This window comes from Meriones unguiculatus, chromosome 12, assembly GCF_030254825.1.
Source record: "Meriones unguiculatus strain TT.TT164.6M chromosome 12, Bangor_MerUng_6.1, whole genome shotgun sequence".
In the NCBI taxonomy this organism is placed as follows: Eukaryota; Metazoa; Chordata; class Mammalia; order Rodentia; family Muridae; genus Meriones; species Meriones unguiculatus.
In genome coordinates, this window is record NC_083360.1 from 50,083,557 (window position 1) to 50,104,570 (window position 21,014).

Consider the following 21,014-nt stretch of genomic DNA (forward strand, 5'->3'; position numbering starts at 1 on the left):
TGATGTCATAATTCCATTATGATGCCAGAATCTACTTGATGTCATAATATTATTATGATATCATAAGACTATTATGATGTTATAAGGCCATTATGATTTCACAGAATCCAGATGATGGCATAAGACCATTATTATGTTATAAGACCATTATGATGTCATAAGGCCAATATGATATCACAGAATCCATATGATGTCATAAAAACATTATGATGTCATAGACCATTATGATATCATAGAATTGAGATGTCCAAAGACCACGATGCCATAGAATCCATATGATATCATAAGGACATTATGATATCATTGAACCAAGATGATGTCATCAGACCACCATGATGTCATATAATCCAGATATCAAAAGATCATCATGGTGTCATAGAATCCAGATGATGTCATAAGATATTATGATGTCTAAAGTCCATTCTAATGTCATAGGACCATTATGATATCACAGAACCAAGATAATGTAATGAGATCATTATGATGTTATAAGATCTCATAAGACCATAATGAGATCATAGAACAGAATTGAAGTCATTAGATCTTTGTGAGGTCTTATCATTCTGATGATGTCATAATACCATTATGATGTCATCACACCATTATGATGTTATCAGACCATTATGATGTTATAGAATTCTGATGATGTTATAGGACCATTATGATGTCACAGAATCCATATGATTTTTGTAAGACCATTATGATGTCATAAGACCATTATGATGTCACAACCTCATTATGATGTCAAAGTAGAGAGATGTCATATTATCCTTTATGATGTCAATGAATCAGACAATGTCATTAGACATTTATGATATCAAAAGACCATTTGTATGTCATAAGACTATAATGAGGTCATAGAACAGAGATGATGTGATTAGACCTTTATGAGGTCTTAGAATTCCAATGACATCATAATACCATTATGATATCGTAAGACCATTTGATGTCATAGAATCCATACAATGTCATAAGACCATTTTGATATCATAGAAGAGATGATGTCATAGAATCCAGATGATGTCATAAGACCATTAAGTCATAGAACATAGATGATGTCAAAAGACCACTATGATGTCATAGAAACCAGATGATGTCATAAGACCATTATGATATCATAAGATCATTATGATGTCATAGAACTGAGATGATGTCATAAGACCATTATGATGACATAGAATCTGGAATTCTTTGCTATCCTTGTGGAGCTCCTGTCTCCTCCTGTTCTTTCTATCTCCATCTTCTTTCATAAGATTCCCCGAATTCTCCCCAAAATTTGCCTGTGACTTTCAGCATCTTCTTTGAAACCTTGCATGGTGGAATTAACCTCTAGGTCATTTTTATTCAGTCTTCAGATAAAGCTCCTTGTCCAGTTCAGTAATGGATTATATGACCCAAATGAGTCCACAAGTTAGGTTATTTGTCCATAGAGAGTCAAATATGGTACATGAACTAACAGTAGCATGAAGACACAGAGAGACCTTTGAAAATACTGAGTCATAGCTAACCATTGGTTTTTAGGAACTCAAGCCTAAAATGGAGGACAAGATTTAGAGTTATTAGTGTCTCTATCTTGTAATTCTGTGAAGCCTAAAAATAATGAAATTTGAGGTGATAGAGAAAAAAAGAAAAACTTGATGTCCAACGGTTGATCCTGAAATTTTAAGGGCACAAAACAAGTATCAGCCTTAGGATTTATTCATATAAATTTATGGGTTTTCATTTTGCTTAATTCAAATTGAGTTGAGTTTTCTTGGGCTAAATAGCTAAGATGATAAGCATATGATGGGTACAGATTGTGTGATACAGCCAGAGTAATCACAAGAGTCCATATAAGAAGGGAACAGGTTAGAGTCACAGAAGGGGATGTTACTGTAGCAGCTGATATGTAGGATGATGGAGGGTGTCTAACCAAGGAATATATGAACACAGCATAGCTGGAAAAGTAAGAAAACAGATTTATCTCAGATTCTTCAAAAGAAATAGCTGAACCAAATTAACTTTGACTGCCAGGACTGAATGAGCACAAATTCATGTTGTTTTACACAACCCAGTTTACAAAAATTAGCTACACCATCACTATAAATCTAATAAGTTAGTAATCACACCTCTAGATATTGGCCTGAGATAAATCCAAAATGATAAATGAACTTATGTAAGTGGTCGGGCATACCTTTAACTCCAGCACTCAGAGAGGTAGAGGCAGGCAGATCTTTGTAAAGTTGGAGGCCAACCTGATCTGCAAAGCAAGTCCAGCTCATCCAAGGCTACACAGGAAAGCCCTGTCTCAAAATACCTCTTCCTCAAAGAATTACATGCAAATGTTTATGTTTAGACACAATTGCAAGCACTGAAAACAAATATTCTTCAACAGTTGAATGAACAAGTAAACTGGGCAATATACATCTCAGTGGAAGTCTACTCATCAAAAAATAACAACAAACTACAGGCAATAAGTGGATGTATCCCAAGTACACTTAAGATCCCTTAAATGACAGAAGTTATATACAAAATGATACAAAAGTATATGCATATGACATTTTGAGACATAAAACTATATAGGGGCCAAAAAGTACCAATGATTACCAGTGACATCTGTAGGGAAAGTGTTGACAACAAACAAGAGACAGCACAAAGGACTTTGTGGGTTAAGGGAAGGGTTCTGCACCTAGATCATGATGGTAGTAGTACATTTTCTGAAACTTAGAACTAAATATCAACAAAAGGAATTTTGCTGCATATAAGTTAAAAATAGGAAATAAAATCTGATATAAAGTCTGTGTTGATAGGATACAAAGGTCTCACTATAGAAAGTGATTTCCCTATTTTGGTCTCACTCACATTTAGTCAAGCTTTAAGATATACACACGATTCTTTCCTATCACCCACGATCCTTAAAGAATTAAACAATAGTCTACAGAAATGTGGAAACTTGCCGGGAGCTGGGGCCAGCTAGTGGAAAGTTACAGACAGTTGCAACAAGACCGTAGGTGAGAGATTTACGTTTCCAGAACCTATGAGACATCTGTTTGTCAGGCTAGACATTTTGAGATATCTTAGCTGACATTCTTGTAGTATCTCTTTTAGTAAACATTCTTGCAGTGTTCTGCATCATCATTAATCACCCTGTTATGTTTTGTAAACTATATTGCTGACACATTTTCTCTTCCTGCCTTCTCCCTATAAAGTTGTGTGAAATTTTTCAAATAAACGAGAGCGAGATCAAATTATAGACTTGCTCTCATTCTTTGTGTCTCCTTGTCTCCGCTTCATTCTTTTTGCCCCTCCTTAGGAACTCGTAGAACTCCCGCTGGATGGGACAGAAACTAAAAGTCCAGAATATCAAGGGGTAAATTTCAGAGAAAGTGAGCCACCCAAAACTCAGCAAACAGTGTTAGCTCTCCATTTAAAGATGGTTAACCAAACTTTGATCCTAGGTGATTACATGGAATATAAAACATTGTTCCCCTATAAACTTAGAATGAAGCACTTCCACAGTTAACTTTGGATTAAATAAAAAAATTTTTTTGGTTGTTTTTATGGTCTTACTGGTAAACCAAAAGAGAAAAGGCACTGACTGTAGGAAACTTGTACAACCACTCTGGAAATCAATCTGGCACTTTCTCAGACAACTAGGAATAGCATTTCCTCAAGATCCAGCCATACCACTACTGGGCATATATCCAAAAGAGGCTCAAGTACACAAAAAGGACATTTGCTCAACCATGTTTGTAGCAGCTTTATTTGTAATAGCCAGAAGCTGCAAACAACCCAGATGCCCCTCAACTGAAGAATGGATGCAGAAATTGTGGTACATCTACACAATGGAATATTACTCAGCAATGAAAAATAAGGAAATCATGAACTTTGCAGGTAAATGGTGGGATCTGGAAAGGATCATCCTGAGTGAGTTGTCCCAGAAGCAAAAAGACACACATGGTATATACTCACTCATATAGACATACAACATAGGACAAACCCACTAAAACCTGTGCATCTAAAGAAACTAAGCAAGAGAGAGCACCCTAACTAAAATGTCCAATCCCCATCCAGAAAGGCAAAGAGGATGGACATCAGAAGAAGAAGAAAACAGGAAACAACCTAGGAACCTACCACAGAGGGCCTCTGAAAGCCTCTGCCCTTCAGACTATCAAAGCAGATGCTGAGCCTGATGAGCAACTGTTGGGCAGGTGAACGGAATTTTAGGTAAGAACTGGGAAATAATAAGAGCTGGAGAGGACAGGGTCTCCACAAGGAGAGCAACAGAACAAGAAAATTTGAACACAGGGAACTTCCAAGAGACTCATACTCCAACCAAGGACTATTCATGGAGATAACCCAGAACCCCTGCACAGATGTAGCCCAGGGCAGTTCAGAGTCCAATTGGGTTACATAGTAATGGGAAGAGGGACTGCCTCTGACATAATCTGTTTGGCCTGCTCTTTGATCACCTCCCTCTGGGGGGGAGCAGCCTTACCAGGCCATAGTAGAGGACAATGCAGCCACTTTTGATGTGAACTGACAGACTAAGATCAGAAAGGAGAGGAGAACCTCCCCTATTAGTGGACTTGGGGAGTGGCATGCAAGCAGAGGGAGGAGGGAGGGTGGGACTAGGAGGGGAGGAGGGAGGGGCTTATGGGGGATGCAGAATGAATAAAGTGTAATTGATGAAAAATTAAAAAAAAAAAGAAATAGTAATCCTGATGAGACCTGATAGGCTAGGGCTAGATGGAAGAGGAAGAGGACCTCCCCTATCAGTGGACTAGGGAGGGGAATGGGAGGGGAAGAAGGAGGTAGAGCATCATTGGAAGGGGCTGGGGGAAGGTGCTTCAGCTGGATACAAAGTGAATAAATTGTAATAAATAAAAAAATAACAAGCTAGACAAACCCTTAGCCAAACTAATTAAAAGGCACTAATAAAATCAACAAAATCAGAAATGAAAAGGAGACTAAAGCAACAGACACTGAAAAAAATCCAAACAATCATTAGGCCTTACTTTAAATGCTTATAAGTCACAAATTTTGAAAATCTAAATGAAATGGAAAATTTTCTTGATCGATTACACTTATCAAAGTTGAATAAAGACTAGGTATAACAAAATCTGTCATCAAAAGTCTCCCACCCCAAAAAAGGCCCAGGGCCAGACAGTTTCAGGACAGAATTCTACCAGGCCTTCAAAGAATACTCTTCAAACACCAATACTCTTCAAACTATTCCACAAAACAGAAACAGAAGGAACATTACCAACTCATTCTATGAAGCCAGTCACCTTGGTACATTAACCTCACAAAGACCCAACAAAAAAGAGAATTTCAGGCCAATCTCCCTTATGAACATTGATGAAAAAATACTCAACAAAATACTTGCGAACCTAATAAAAGACACATGAAAGATATCATCCACTACAACCAAGTTGGCTTCATCCCAGGCATGCAGGGATGGTTCAATATAGGGAAATCCATAATTGTGATCCACCATATAAACAACCTGAAGGAGAAAAAACACATTATCATCTCCTTAGATGCTGGAAAAGCACTTGACAAAACCCAACATCCATTCATGTTTAAAGTCTTAAAGAGATCAGGGATATAAGGCACATATCTAAACATAGTTAAGGCAATATATAGCAAGCCTATAGCCAATATCAAACTCAATGAAGAGAAACTTAAATCAATCCCACTGAAATCAGGGACAAGAAAAGGCTGCCCACTCTTTTCATATCTCTTCAGCATAGTTCTTGAAGTCCTTGCTAGAGCACTAAGACAACTGAAGGAGATCAAGGGTATACAAATTGGAAAGGAAGAAGTCAAAGTATCACTATTTGCAGATGATATGATAGTACACCTGAGTGACCACAAAAAAATTGTACTAGGGAACTCCTACAGCTCATAAACACCTTCAGCCAAGTGGCTGGATACAAAATTAAGTAAAAAAAAAAAAAAAAATCAGTAGCCCTCCTGTATACAAAAAACAAAAGGCTGAGAAAGAAATTAGGGAAAGAACACCCTTCACAATAGCCACAAATGACATAAAGTACTTGGCGTAACCTTAACCAAGCAAGTCAAAGACTTGTATGAAAAAAATTTCAAGTCTCTGAAGAAAGAATTAGAAGAAGGTATCACAAGATGGAAAGATCTCCCATGCACTTGGCTTCGCAGGATTCACATAGCAAAAATGGCCATCTTACCAAAAGCAATCAATAGATTCAATGCAATTCCCATCAAATTACCAACCCAATTCTTTATAGTCTTTGAAAAATTCTCAAATTCATATGGAATAACAAGAAACCCAGAATTGCTAAAACAATCCTGTTCAATAAAAGATCTTCTGGAGGTATCTCCATCCCTGATCTCAAGCTGTACTATAGAGCAACAATACTAAAAGCTCCATGGTACTGGCATAAAAACTGACTGGTGGATCAATGGATTTTAATTGAAGGCCCTGAAATAAATCCACACACTTATGGACACCTGATTTTTTACAAAGATGCCAAAACCATTCAATGGAAAAAAGACAGCATCTTTAACAAATGGTGATGTTCTAACTGGATCTCTACATGTAGAAAAACACAAATAGATGCACACTTATCACGCTGCACAAAACTAAAGTCCAAGTGGATCAAAGACCTCAGTATAAAACCAGACACACTAAACCTATTAGACTAAAAGATGAAGAAAAGCTTGAACTCATTAGCATAGGAGACAGCATCCTGAACAGAACACCAACAACACAGGCTCTAAGATCAACAGTCAATAAATGGGACCATGTGAAACTGAAAGCTTCTGTAAGGCAAAGGACACTGTCATTGGAACAAAACAACAGTCTTTAGACTGGGAAAGGATCTTCACCAACTCCATATCTGACAGAGGGCTAATATCCAGTATATATAAAGAACTCAAGAAGTTAAAAAGCAACAAATCAAGTAATCCAATTAAAAAATGGGTTACAGAGTTAAACAGAGAATTCTCAATTGAAGAATATCGAGTGGCAGAGAAACACTTAAAAGAGATGCTCAACATCCTTAGTCTTCAGAGAAATGCAAATCAAAATGACCCTGATATTTCACCTTATATACCGATGAGAACAGCTAAGATCAAAAACTCAAGTGACAATACATGCTGGACAGGATGTGGAAAAAAGGGAAGCCTACTCCACTGCTGGTGGGAATGTCAACTTGTACAACCACTTTGGAAATCAATCTTGAGCTTTCTCAGACAATTAGGAATAGTGCTTCTTCAAGATCCAACTATTCCTCTCTTAGGCATATATCCAAAAGATGCTCAAGTATACAACAAGGACATTTGCTCAACCATGTTTGTAGCAGCTTTATTTGTAATAGCCAGAAGCTGCAAACAACCCAAGTTTCTCTCAGTTGAGGAATGGATACAGAAATTTTGTACATCTACACAGTGGGATATTACTCAGAAAATAAAAAAGGAAATCATGAAATTTGCAGGCAAATGGTGAGAAATGGAAAAGATCATCATAAGTGAGGTAACCCAGAAGCAGAAAGACACACATGGTATATACTCACTCCTTAGTGGATATTAGATATATAATGTAAGATAAACATACTAAAATCTGTGCACAAGAAGGAGGATTGTGGCTTTGATGCTCAATCCCCATTCAGAAAGGCAAAAAGGATGAACATGGAAGAAGAAGAAAACAGGGAACAGTTCAGGAGCCTACCACAGAGGGCCCCTGAAAGGCTCTACCCTGCAGGGTACCAGAGCATATGCTAAGACCTACAGCCAAACTTTGGAAGAAGTGCAGGGAATCTTATGAAAGAAGGGGGAGATAGTAAGACCTTGAGAGGATAGGAGCTCCACAAGGAGAGCAACACAATCAAAATATCTGGCACAGGGGTATTTTCTGAGACTGATACTTTAACCAAGGATCATTCATGGAGATAACCTAGAACTCCTGCACAGATGAAGCCCATGCAGTTCGATGTCCATGTGCGTTCCATTGTAATGGGAACAGGGACTTTCATTCACATGAATGATTGTCCTGCTCTTTGATTACCAACCCCTCAGGTTGGAGCAGCCTTACCAGGTCACAGAGGAAGACAATGCAGCCACTCTGATGGGACCTGATAGACTAGGATCAGGTGGAAGGAGAGGAGGACCTCTCTTGTCAGTGGACTTGGGAAGGGACATGAGTGGAGAAGGGGGAGGGAAGGTGGGTTTGGGAGGAGATTAGGGAGGGAGCTACAGAGGATTACAAAGTGAATAAACTGTAACTAATAATAGTAAAAAAATTGGGAATAAAGAAAGAAAATACATACACACACAGTAAAAGTAAATAAAAGCTAAATTCTTCTGAAAGAAGGCAAGTTTTAGCACTCCTTCAGAGGATGGAAAACCAACCAGCCCTAAAGAGCAGGAGACTTTTGTGAAAATCTGGATGTAGATGGCTTTTAACATCTGTGCGATAAAAATGGATATCAACTGCAAAATCTACAGCTAGTCCCCAATGTTTTATGTATGAACAAGGTCAGTTTGTCCTTCTAGAACTAGAAATAAAATTAAAAAAGGTAGTAGGACATCTACCTATATAAAGTTGGGCACCAAATCAGTGTTTTTAAAAGCTAAGCATTAAAAACAGGCTTTTCCTTGGAAATTCTTATTTAGCATATGTGGGTAAAGAAAGAAAAGTTATGCTATGTGCTGAAAAAAAATTTTTTAAATAATTTTCAAAGGGTTCCAAACCTTTCAATGGTAAAAACATGGCATTCTGATCTACCTGAAAGATTAGAACATTTCATACTATCGTCTCCTCCCATAAAAGTTAATTCTGGTGGTCACCTGGCAAGGAGACCACCACTGTGAAAAGCTGATTCACCTGAAGAAATGTTAAGGTGATGGAAAAAATAATTTTTTCTTAGACGAGACTATAACTTTTCCTTTATTTCTAGCTTTCTTTTATACTGACCAAAACACTAGGCATGCTTTCCCTGACACATTGAGTGCTCTATCTATCTATGTATCTGTCTGTCTGTCTATCTATCATATATCTACTTACATATGTACCTACCTATCTAGCTAGCTATCATTTCCAAAATTCTCGACCAATTCCCCTTATTCAGCTACTCACTGAACACACTAATTTACTTGGTCCCTAGGAGGAAGATGGTCCAAGAATTGAGGAGAATTCTGAGTGCTTGTGACTTTAATTTTTCCAAAACATGGAACTGGCCTTGGAATATGTCTTTGTGCTCCTTCCAGGTGTAGTGGATAGAAGTGAGTTTACTTCATATTATTCATTATAATTGGCTATTGTCATTTGTTTATATATGGAAAAACATGATTTTTCCATGTGATGCTTGTCCTTGGGATTGTACACTTTACTCATATGACTCTTATTAATCCTCAGAATATAAATTCCTTGAGGCTCTGTAAAGTTGGCTACTACATGAGACTTAACCCTGCCTCTTTTATTGGCTCCATTTTTCCAGGTCATCAAACCTCTAGAGCAGTAGACAAAACCCAAAAACAAAACAAAGCAAACAAAACAAAGATGACTTTCTAGCTTCATCATCTCTATCTCCCCTTTCCTGGCATCTCTGGAAATGTACAACTTGTCTACAATGCTGGTTTTTTGTTGTTTTTTTTTTTAATATTCTAGCAAAATGTCTCTTTCATCTTTCAGGGTTTGTATTTAGGTTCATTAATTAATGAGACTAAGAACCCACAAAGGGGAAACCCACTTTCTCTATAATACTCTCATGCATAGATTGCTTTCTCTACTCAGTATCTTCTTCTTTGCTAAACACCAAAGAGTCAAAAATAAGATGATTCTAGACCTTTTCTGCACAGACAGAATATATACAAATGCTTCTAGAATTTGGTTAAGTTCATATAGAATGTCAAATAACAATGAGATGAGATGCTGGAGATTTGGAGGCCCACACATGAACATGGTGGAATACTTCCATTAAACTTTTATATCAAACATTTATATGTATGTATAAAATTACATATATAATTTCTGTTTTCAAATATATGTAATTTGTTTTATATGTGTATATTTTCATTATAATATTTGTGATGGGCAGAAAAAGGTATATTCTGAACCCTCTTTGAGGAAAATTATAGCATCTTAGCATGGCTGGGACAACACAGGTCTCTTTGAAATAGCTCTGTAGGGGAGGAGATGCTCCAGATCTTCCCAGGAAGAAATGCATTGTGCAGCTGTCAGTAATCACATCAAGAATAATGTCTCCCTCTCTCACTACACTCCAGCAACCTCCCTTCTGTAACAGTGATTCCTTAATATTTATTCTGCTTAGCAAACTCCACCTGATTGCATTCAGAAGGACTAATTTCATGACAATACTCAGTATGGGCAAGTTGGAGTCCACAAATAACGTCTGACATATTTAATTAGGAGTTTTGAATTGAATTGTATCTTTAAATATTTTAAACTTGATGTTTGATTATAATTACTATTTAAACTCCTTTTCCGGACTCTTTGATAATTGTCCAGTAGAATCTTTCTAGATTAACATGAAATTTTTTTTCTCACACATCCAAGTAAAATTTATAAGCTACATTTACTTAATAAGTATACAAGTTTTTGGAACTAAATGAGAACATTTTTACAAAGGGGCATATTTTCTTTTTGTTTATTATTAAAATCTTGTGAAATGTTTTATATTTAATCAATTAATGCTTGCTAAAAAATTTAAATCAATAACACTATACAACTTTAAAGTTTTATTTAAACTTTCATAGCATCTCTTTTTTTGATATATTTTTTATTTTTTTTACATTAATTACAGTTTATTTACTTTGTGTCGCAGCGTAGCCCTCTCCCCCATTCCCTCCCAATCCCACCTTTCCTTCCTCCTGTCCTCCTTGCCCTTCTGTAAGTCCACTTATAGGGTATGTTCTCCTCCCCTTCCATCTGAACCTAGCTTATCAGGTTTCACCAGGGCTGGCTACAATGTCCTCCCCTCTGGCCTAGCCAGGCTGTTCATCCCACAGGGGGCTGGGAAGTTCAAAGAGCTAGCCATAGAGTTCATACCAGAGACAGTCCCTGTTCCCCTTACTAGGGTAACCACTTGTATACTGAGCTGCCATGGGCTACGTCTGAGCAGGGGTTTTGGGTTGTATCCATGCATGGTCACTGGTTGGAGAGTCAGTCTCAGACAAGACTGCCCAGATATATTTGGTTCTTGTGGAGCTCCTGATCTTTACAGATCTTACTAACTCTCTCTTCTTTCATATGATTCCCTGTACTCTGCCCAAAGTTTGGTTATGAGTCTCAATGTCTGGTTTGATACACTGCTACATAGATTCTTTCAGGGACCCTCTATGGTAGGCTCCTATCCTGCTACTCATTTTCTCCTACCTCCAATGTCCATGCTATTTGTCTTTCTAAGTAAGGATTGATTTATCTTACCATGGGTCCTCCTTCTTGTTTATCTTCTTTAGGTGTACAGATTTTAGTATGTTTATGCTAACTTATCCACTTATAAGTGGGTATCCACTTATAGTGAGTATATATCATGTGTGTTTTTCTGCTTCTGGGATACCTCACTCAGGATGATGTTTTCTACTTCCCATCATTTGCCAGCAAATTTCATGATTTCCTTATTTTTAGTTGCTGAGTAGTATTCCATTATGTAAATGTACCACAATTTCTGTATCTATTCCACAGTTGAGAGACATCTGGGTTGTTTTCAGGTTTTGGCTGTTACAAATAAAGTTGCTGCAAACATGGTTGAACAAATGTCCTTGTTGTGTACTTGAGCATCTTTTGGATATATGCCTAGGAGTGGTATAGCTGGAACTTGAGGAAGCATTATTCCTAATCATCTTAGATAGCAACAGATTGATTTCCAAAGTGGTTGTACAAGTTTACATTCCCAACAGCAATGGAGGAGGGTTCCCCTTTCTCCACAACATCCCCAGCATGTGATGTCAATTGAATTCTTGATCTTGGGCATTCTGATGGGTGTGAGGTGAAATCTCAGGGTCATTTTGATTTGCATCTCTCTGATGGCTAAGGACATTGAGCATTTCTTTAAGTGCTTTTCTGCCATTCTATAATCCTCTACAAAGAGTTCTCTGTTTAGCTCCATACACCATTTTTTAATTGGATTACTTGATTTGTTGCTTTTTAACTTTTTGAGTTCTTTATATATGCTGGATATCAGATATAGGGTTGTTGAAGATCCTGTCCCAGTCTGTAGGCTGTCCTTTCATTTTGAAGACAGTGTCTTTTGCTTTACAGAAGCTTTTCAGTTTCATGAGCTCCCATTTATTGATTGTGGGAGCCTGTGCTGTTGATGTTCTGTTCAGGAAGTAATCTCCTATACCAATCAGTTCTAGGGTCTTCCCCACTTTTTTTAACCAACTTAATATGTCTAGTTTTATGTTGAGATCTTTGATCCACTTGGATTTTGGCTTTGTGCATCATGATAAATATCGATCTATTTTCATTTTCCTGCATATAGACATCCAGTTGGATCAGAATGATTTGTGGAAGATGCTGTATTTTTTCCATTGAGTGGTTTTGGCTTCTTGGTAAAAAATCAAGTATCCATAGGTATGTCAGTTTATTTCTGGTTCTTCTATTTGGTTCCATTGATCCACCATTGTGTTTCTATGCCAGTACCATGCAGTTTCCATTACTATTGCTGTGTAGTACAGCTTGAGATCAGGGATGGCGATGCCTCCTGACGATCTGTTGTTGTACAGGATCATTTTGGAAATTCTGGATTTTATTTGTTTGTTTGTTTCTCCATATGAAGTTGAGAATTTTTCTTTCAAAGGTTTGGAAAGAATTGTGTTGGTATTTTGGTGGGAATTACATTGAATCTGTAGATTGCTTTTGGTAGGATGGCCATTTTCTCTATTTTAATCCTACCAATCCATGAGAATGGGAGATCTTTCCATTTTCTGATATCTTCTTCAATTTCTTTCTTCAGAGACTTAAAGTTTTTCTCAAACAGGTCTTTCACTTGCTTGGTTAGAGTCACACCAAGGTACTTTATGTTATTAGTGGCTATTGTGAAGTGTATTGCTTCCCTAATTTCTTTCTCAGCCCTTTTCTCTTTGGTATACAGGAGGGCTTCTGATTTTTTTGAGTTAATTTTGTATCCAGCCATTTTGCTGAAGGTGCTAATCAGCTGAAGGAGTTTCTGGTTGAATTTTGGAGGTCACTTATGTATACTATCATATCATCTGTGAATTGTGATACTTTGATTTCTTCCTTTTTGATTTGTATCCCCTTGATCTCCTTTAGTTGTCTTGATGTTCTAGCTAGGATTTCTAGTACTATATTAATGAGATATGAAGACAGTGGGCAGACTTGCCTTGTCCCTGATTTCAGTGGGATTGATTTAAGTTTCTCTCCATTGAGTTTCATGTTGGCTATAGGCTTGCAGTTTATTACCTTTACTATGTTTAGATATGTGCCTTGTGTCCCTGATCTCTCCAAGACTTTAAACATGAATGGATGTTGGATTTTGTCAAATGCTTTTTCGGCATCTAAGGAGATTATCATGTGGTTTTTCTCCTTCAGTTTTTTTATATGGTGGATTACATTAATGGACTTCTGTATATTGAACCACCCTTGCATGTCTGAGATGAAACCTACTTGGTCACGATAGATGATATCTTTTAAGTGTTCTTGGATTTAGTTTGCAAGTATTTTATTGTGTATTTTTGCATTAAAGTTCATAATAGAGATAGGTCTGAAGTTCTTTTTTTGGGGGGTCTTTGTGTGGTTTAGGCATCAAGGTGACTGTGGCTTCATAGAATGAGTTTGGTAATGTTCCTTCTGTTTCTATTTTGTGGAATAATTTCAAGAGAATTGGAGTTAGCTCTTCTCTGGTAAAATTCTATGCTGAAACCATCTGGCCCAGGGCTTTTTTTTTTTTTTTTTTTTTTTTTTGGAGGGGAGACTGTTGATGACTCCTTCAATTTCCTTGGGGGATATAGGGCTGAACAATCTTACTACCTGGTCTTGACTTAATTTAGGTAGATGGAATATATCAAGAAAATTATCCATTTCCTTTAGATTTTTGAATTTTGTGGCATATAGGCTTTTGTAGTACGACCTAATGATTGTTTGGATTTCCTCTGTGTCTGTTGTTATGTCCCCCCTTTCATTTCTTATTTTGCTGATTTGGATAGTTTTCTCTGCCTTTTAGTTAGTTTGGCTAAGGGCTTGTCTATCTTGTTGATTTTCTCAAAGAACCAGCTCTTGGTTTCATTGATTTTTTGAATAGTTTTATTTGTTTCTAATTGATTGATTTCAGCCCTGAGTTCGATTATTGCTACCCATCTGCTCCTTTTGGGTTTATCTGCTTCTTTTTTTTCTTGGGTTTTGAGGAGAGCCATTAAATTGCTTGTATGAGATGTTTCAAATTTCATTGAAGGCACTTAGTTCTATGAGCTTTTCTCTTCTAAAAAATTTGGGTATGTTGTGCCTTCATTTTCATTGAATTCCAGGAAGTCTTTAATTTCTTTCTTTATTTCTTCCCTAACCAAGCTGTCATTGAGTTGCAAGTTGTTCAGTTTCCATGAATGTACAGGCTTTTTGCTGTTTCTGTTGTTGTTGAGGTCCAGCTTTAGACCATGATGGTCAGATGGGATTCAAGGTATTATTTCAATCTTTTTGTATCTGCTGAGGCTTGTTTTGTGACCAACTATATGGTTTATTTTGAAGAAGGTTCCATAAGGTGCTGAAAAGAAGGTCGTTTGAGTTTGGGTGAAAAGTTCTGTAGACATCTATTAGGTCCATTTGATTTAGGACCTCTGTAAGTGCCCTTATTTCCCTGTTTTGCTTCTGTCTAGATGATCTGTCCCTTGGTTGGAGTGGAGTGTTGAAGTCTCCCACTATTAAGATGATGGGATCAATGTGTGATTTCAGCTTTAATAATGTTTCATTTACAAATGTAGGCACTCTTGTATTTAGGGCATAGTTCAAAATTGTGATGTCCTCCTGTTGGAATTTTCCTTTGATGAGAAGGAAGTGCCTCTCCTCATCTTTTTTGATTAATTTCAGTTGAAAGTCTATTTTATTAGATATTAGGATAGCTACTGCAGCTTGTTTTCTGGGTCCATTTGCTTGAAAAACATTTTTCTAGCTCTTTCCTCTGAGGTAGTGTTTATCTTTGTTGCAAAGATGTGTTTCTTTGATGCACCAGAATGTTGGATCCTGTTTCTGCAGCCATTCTGTTAGTCTGTTCTGCGTCTTTTTATTGTGGAATTGAGTCCATTGATGTTGATAGATAATTGAGACCAACGACTGCTATTTCTTTTTATTGTGGAGTTGGTGGTATTACTGTGATTCATTGCTTGTTTTCTTTTAATTTTTGTTGGTAAATTATCTTTACCCTTTATTTTCTTTGGTGTACCTGTTTTCATTGAATTGGAGTTTTTCTTCTAGTATCTTCTATAGGGCTGGGTTGCTGTCTGTGTAGATATTGCTTAAATTTAGTTTTGTCATGGAATATTTTCTTTTCTCTGTCTATGTTGATTGAAAGCTTTTCTGGATATAGTGGTCTGGGTTGGCATCTGTGTTCCCTTAAAGACTGCATGACCTCTGCCCAGGCCCTTCTGGCTTTCATAGTTTCTGATGAGAAGTCTGGTGTGATTCTGATTGGTCTACCTTTATATGTTACTTGACATTTTTCCCTTGCTGTCTTTAATATTTTTTCTTTGTTTTGTAGGTTTAGTGTTTGACTATGATGTGACATGAGGAATTTTTTTCTAGTCTAGCCTATTCTGTAGGCTTCTTGTGTGTTTATGGTCAGCTCTTTCTTTAATTTGGGAAAATTTTCTTCTTTATTTTCTTAAAAATATTTTCCAGTCCTTGGAGCCTGGAATCTTCTTTTTCACCTATTCCTATTATTCTTAGGTTTCATCTTTTTATGGCATTCTTGATTTCAAGGATTTTTTGTGTTTGGGACTTTTCTGGTTTAAGGTATCAATTTCAGCAAGTGTATCTTCAGCACCCAAGATTCTCTCTTCCATCTCTTGTATTCTATTGGTGATGCTTACCTTTGTGGTTCCTGATCTTTTTCTCTAAGTTCTCCAATTCCAGGGTTTTCTTTGTTTGTGTTTTCTTTATAGATTCTAATTCTGTTTTCATGTTTTTCACCAATTTTTTTTATCTGTTTGAATGTGGATTCTTGTCTTTCTATAATTTCTATTTTGTTTGTTTGTTTGTTTCCTCTCTATATGCCACTAATTCTTCCTCTACCTGGGCCATTATATTTTTCTGTATTTCTTTGAGAGCTCTGTTCATTTCCTCTTTTTGTTACTCTAATAAATGCATAAGCATAGCTTTAAAGTCATTTTTCTGTTTTTGCCATGAATTAAAATATCCATTGATTTTGGTGGTTGCTGGTGGGGTCATAATGTCCTGATTTTTGTTAGGTGAATTCTTACTCTGATCTCTGGCCATTTGCTTATATGTAACCTTCACTGTTTCTGGAATCTGAACTTCAGACTGGAACCATGTTTCACTGGTATCTGGAGTATTCTTCAGGAAGATTAGAGAAGTCCAGTGGTTTGAGAGTGTGAGTTGTTGCTTCAGCTGTACCTGAAGGATTAAAAGCTGCCAGAGAATCGTTATTGAGTGGGAGTCAACGCACGTGCATGAGCGGGGGCAGAAGTGTGTCTTGAAGGAGAGAATGCTAGAGAGTGCAGGTGCTTGGGATATGAGGGTTGGGAGAGAGCACAGAAGGGGATGTGGATGCTAGCACTATTCACAAGTGCAGATTGCAGGCACAAAGTGCCTGCACAGGTTTCCTAAATACCCAATGGTCTACAGTCTGTGGTTGGCTCTGTGGGCTGGACTCTGAGGTCTGTGGCTGAAGTTTCGGGCAAGAGAGGTACATTGATGTGGGCTCTCTGTGCCTGGCCCTGTGCTCTGTGCTAGAAGCTGTGAGCACAGCATGCTGGGCTCTGCTCTATGAGTTGGAAAGCACTATGTGCTTCCTCTGACACCTCCCCCTCAGGCAAGGCTGGAGTTAGGAGATCGTGGGGGAAAAGGTTGGGTGGTTGAGTGTTCTCAGTTTCAAATCTCAAGAAGGGAAATCTGTGCTTGGAGCAGGCAGCGCTGTGCTCTTTGCAAGTTGCTGTATGCACTGCAGGCCACCTCCTCTGCCTCTGCTGCTGGTTGCAGTATCTCAGCCACTGCTTCCACCTGTTAGTGTGCTGGAATTGATTCCCCAGGAGAGGTCCACAGAGATGTCCGGAGTTGACCAGTGCCCTATTGGACTGAGATCAGGTTTTGTCCCCCTTCTCCCTGGACACCTCAGTGCCATTGTTTTGGGTTCCACTGCCTCTCCACTCACCATTTTGGTGTTTCAGCTCCTCTGTCCCTCAAATATGGTGTGAGCTGGTCACCACCATCTTGAATTCTCCTCATGGCATCTCTTGATTTCCTATCAACAACAGCTGTAGAAAATACAAAAGTGTTGAATATGAAATAAGATCTATGGCTGACCTCAAGAGTTCTGACAATCAAAAGACCTTCTACCTACTGGCTATGCCTCTTTTAGGTCCTGGAACATAAACCACAAGTAAATCTGGACCTACTAGTTTATAAGGTCTCTTCCTGACTGTGATGTCTGTATAGTAGCTAAATCCCAGTTGTCTCCATTACTCTTATGACCTGCATTGACCACTGAATTTAATATCAGTTCTTCTTGCTCAGCTCCTTCATGAGCTCCAAATAGGAAAGTTCAATAAAAAATGTTATAATAAGTCTTTCTCAATAGTAAAAGAAAATACTTTAGTACTTGTTTTTTAGATTTAAATATAAATCTAACTATTTGCCTAATCTACCAAGCCTATGGAAGTCCTAAACTTGGAAGCCACTCCAGGGCCCACGCAAGGTGCTGTGATTTCTCTTTTTCTTGTTTTGGCAAAATGCCTGACAAAAAGCAACTTGAGGGAGGGAGAAGTTATTGATTCTGGCCCATGGCTTGAAGACATATGCTTAATTGTGGTAGAACAGAAGAACAGCAGGCAGGTCTGCTGCAGCACGAGTGTGGAGAAGCTGGTTGGTTGTCTCTCTGACAAAAAGTCAGAGTGAGTACTCAGCTGTTTCTCCTCATGTGCCACCCACATTTAGCTTGGTCATTTCCCTCTCAGTTATTGCTCCTCACAAATACTTTCACAAATACGTTCCAAAGAATGAGTCATTATTGCCTTAGGCATTTCTTAAGCAAATGAAGTTCCAGCTAAGTCTGATCTTTACTAGCAAGTCCAAATAAAGTCCACTTTAACACATATGTTCAACTATTTGGTTCACAAAAAGATTATGACACTTAAATCTCTAAGACAATCTCTAAGAGTCCCAAGACTTGTAAGATCTTAAAACAGTGAGTACCTTTAAAAATAAAAAAATACATACTTCTAATATGCAATAACTAAAGAAACAATCCCACTTAAAAATAATAATAATAATAATTAGGCACAGCAAAGAAAAGGGGAAAAATCAAGGCCCAACACCAGCAAGATAAATACCAAGGGCTTTAACTCTCCATCACCATCTGTACCTTATGATTGCATTATCTGGGTTCCAACAGGAATGGATAGCATCCCTCTCTAGCTCTACTGCTACATCATAACTACCCCCACCCCCATCTGAGCCAGCTTCATTCAGTACCTACTGTTTTCTTTTCCAAGCATCTCACTCTTCTGGAATCATTAATATCTGAGTCTCTATTGTAGCTTCAGTATTATCTTCATAGTTTTAAGCATAGCTTTCTCATGTTCCATGTAGGAGTCTAACCCTGGATGCACTATAACTTTCTGGAACTTGGTTAAAGCTGTTATGACTATTATACTCTTGTATCTTGTGGGCCTACGAAACCAGCACCATGTGGAAAATACCAAATGTTGCTGTTAGCTTGTTCAGATTTATAGTTTAAAAAAGCACAAAAATGTGAAAAAAAATATACAGTTTGGTGAGAAATGGAATATGAACTTGATTACACTTGTGGCTAGAGGTGTACGGATGGCTGAGGAAAGGAGACTGAAGCACACTAAAGCCTGATTGTTACATTAAACTGATATTTTCTTGACCATAAACTAATTGATCACATTTGGATTTAGTACTATCCCTTTCTTTAAAAAGAACAAAGCCAAATTAACATGAATGTGCTATAGGTGTTTTGTTTTGTTTTTCAATAGAGTCTTTGTTCCTCAATGAGATTTCATAAACTCAGTCTCACTCACATTTATGTCAGTGAGCTGGTCTAATGAACTCCTATGGGAATGGACCATTAACGTTTGATACAACATACTTGGGCTTCTCTATCCCTCAGCTCTTCCTTATTTATCCCAGAAATGGTTACAAAGACTTATAGATACAGTATCAGGTTTATTAGTGCAATGACTCTACTACTTTTTTCCAGGTTCCAATATGCTTTCTTTCTTTCTTTTTTTTTTTTTCCTCCTTGCTGTGACCAAATACTTGATTTAAAAAAAAAAAAAGGCAGGAGAGGTTCATTTACGTTGAAGGTTTGAGGAGATTTTGGACAGCATGACTAGAAAAGCATTGCAGGGGTGGCTCTGTGCTGATGACAGTATGTGGCAGCTGCTTGATGACAGCTAAGCATATCAGAAAGCACAAATAAAGAAATATCAATGTTAACTAGCTTTATCCTTATCCAATTTAATCCAATACAAGGTTCTAGTCCATGAGTAAAACCATACATTCAAAATGGACTTTTTCTCCATCACTTAATCTTTTTCAGGTATATGTGCTTCATTTATGCCCTCAACATTTTTAACCCAATAAAGTTGTCAATAAAAATTAACTATTTCTTCCTCCTCCTCCTCCTCCTCCTCCTCCTCCTCCTCCTCCTCCTCCTCCTCCTCCTCCTCCTCCTCCTCCTCCTCCTCCTCCTGCTCCTCCTCCTCTTCTTCTTCTTCTTTCTCTTCTTCTTCTTCTTCTGGAAAACACCAAATGGCGGATGACACCAGTGCAGTGGGAGGGCCTAGAGGACCCAGGGGCCAGGATTAAAAGGATTCAGCAGCAGTTTTAGGGGTTCCATTTGTGGCAGGAGGGGTTGTGACTTTGAAGTGGCAGAGGCCATGGGTCTCATAGACATAAAGCCAAAGACAAGGAGTGATTCACTGTCACCACGCTAGGCCGCCTGGTTAAGGGCATGAATAAAAAGTCCTTGGAGGAGATCTACCTTTTCTCCCTGCTCACTAAAGAATCCGAGATTATCAAATTTTTCCTGGGTGCAACTATAAAGGACAAGGTTCTAAAAATCATACCATTGCAGAAGCAGACACGGGCTAGCCAGCAGACCAGGTTCAAAGCTTTTGTCGCAGTTGGGAATTATAATGGTCACGTTGGTCTTGCTGTTAAATGTTCCAAGAAGGTAGCCACTGCCATCTGAAGAGCCATCATCTTGACCAAGCTTTCCTTTGTCCCAGAGAGGCTATTGGGGCAAGAAGATTGGCAAGCCCCACACCGTTCTGTGCAAGGTGACAGGCCGCTGTGGCTCTGTTTTGGTGCTCTCATCCCTGGCTCCAGAGGCACTGGCATGGTTTCTGCTGCTGTGCCCAAGAAGCTACTAATTATGGCCAGTATTGATGACTACTACACATCAGACAGGGGCCACACTGCCACTATGGGCAACGTTGCCAAGGCCAACTTTAATGTCATCTCTAAGACCTACAGCTACATGGCCCCTGACCTCTGGAAAGAGTCTGTGCTCACCAATTCTCCTTATCAGGAATTCACTGATCATCTGCTCCAGAGTCTTTGTTCAGAGCACCCAGGCTCCAGCTGTGGCTACCACATAGGAGGTTTTATACAAGAAAAATAAAGTGAATTAAATCTGTTAAAAAAATTAACTATTGTGCCAAATGCTACAAGAGCTAAGGAAATTGATAGTTCTATTATTTAAACATTTATAACTTATTTTCTCTATTCATCATTTGGCAGCTGATATTGTTGGCTTTAATTGTCCATTAAAGATTTTTAAAATATTTATTTACTTTCTATAATGCAAATATTCTTC

The 21,014-nt window shown here is 38.0% G+C and overlaps 1 pseudogene; it reads left to right on the forward strand.

Moving 5' to 3' along the window:
* The first annotated feature begins 19,945 nt into the window (after positions 1-19,945).
* LOC110541662 (small ribosomal subunit protein uS5-like) lies at positions 19,946-20,796 on the forward strand (annotated as a pseudogene).
* Positions 20,797-21,014: the final 218 nt, after the last annotated feature.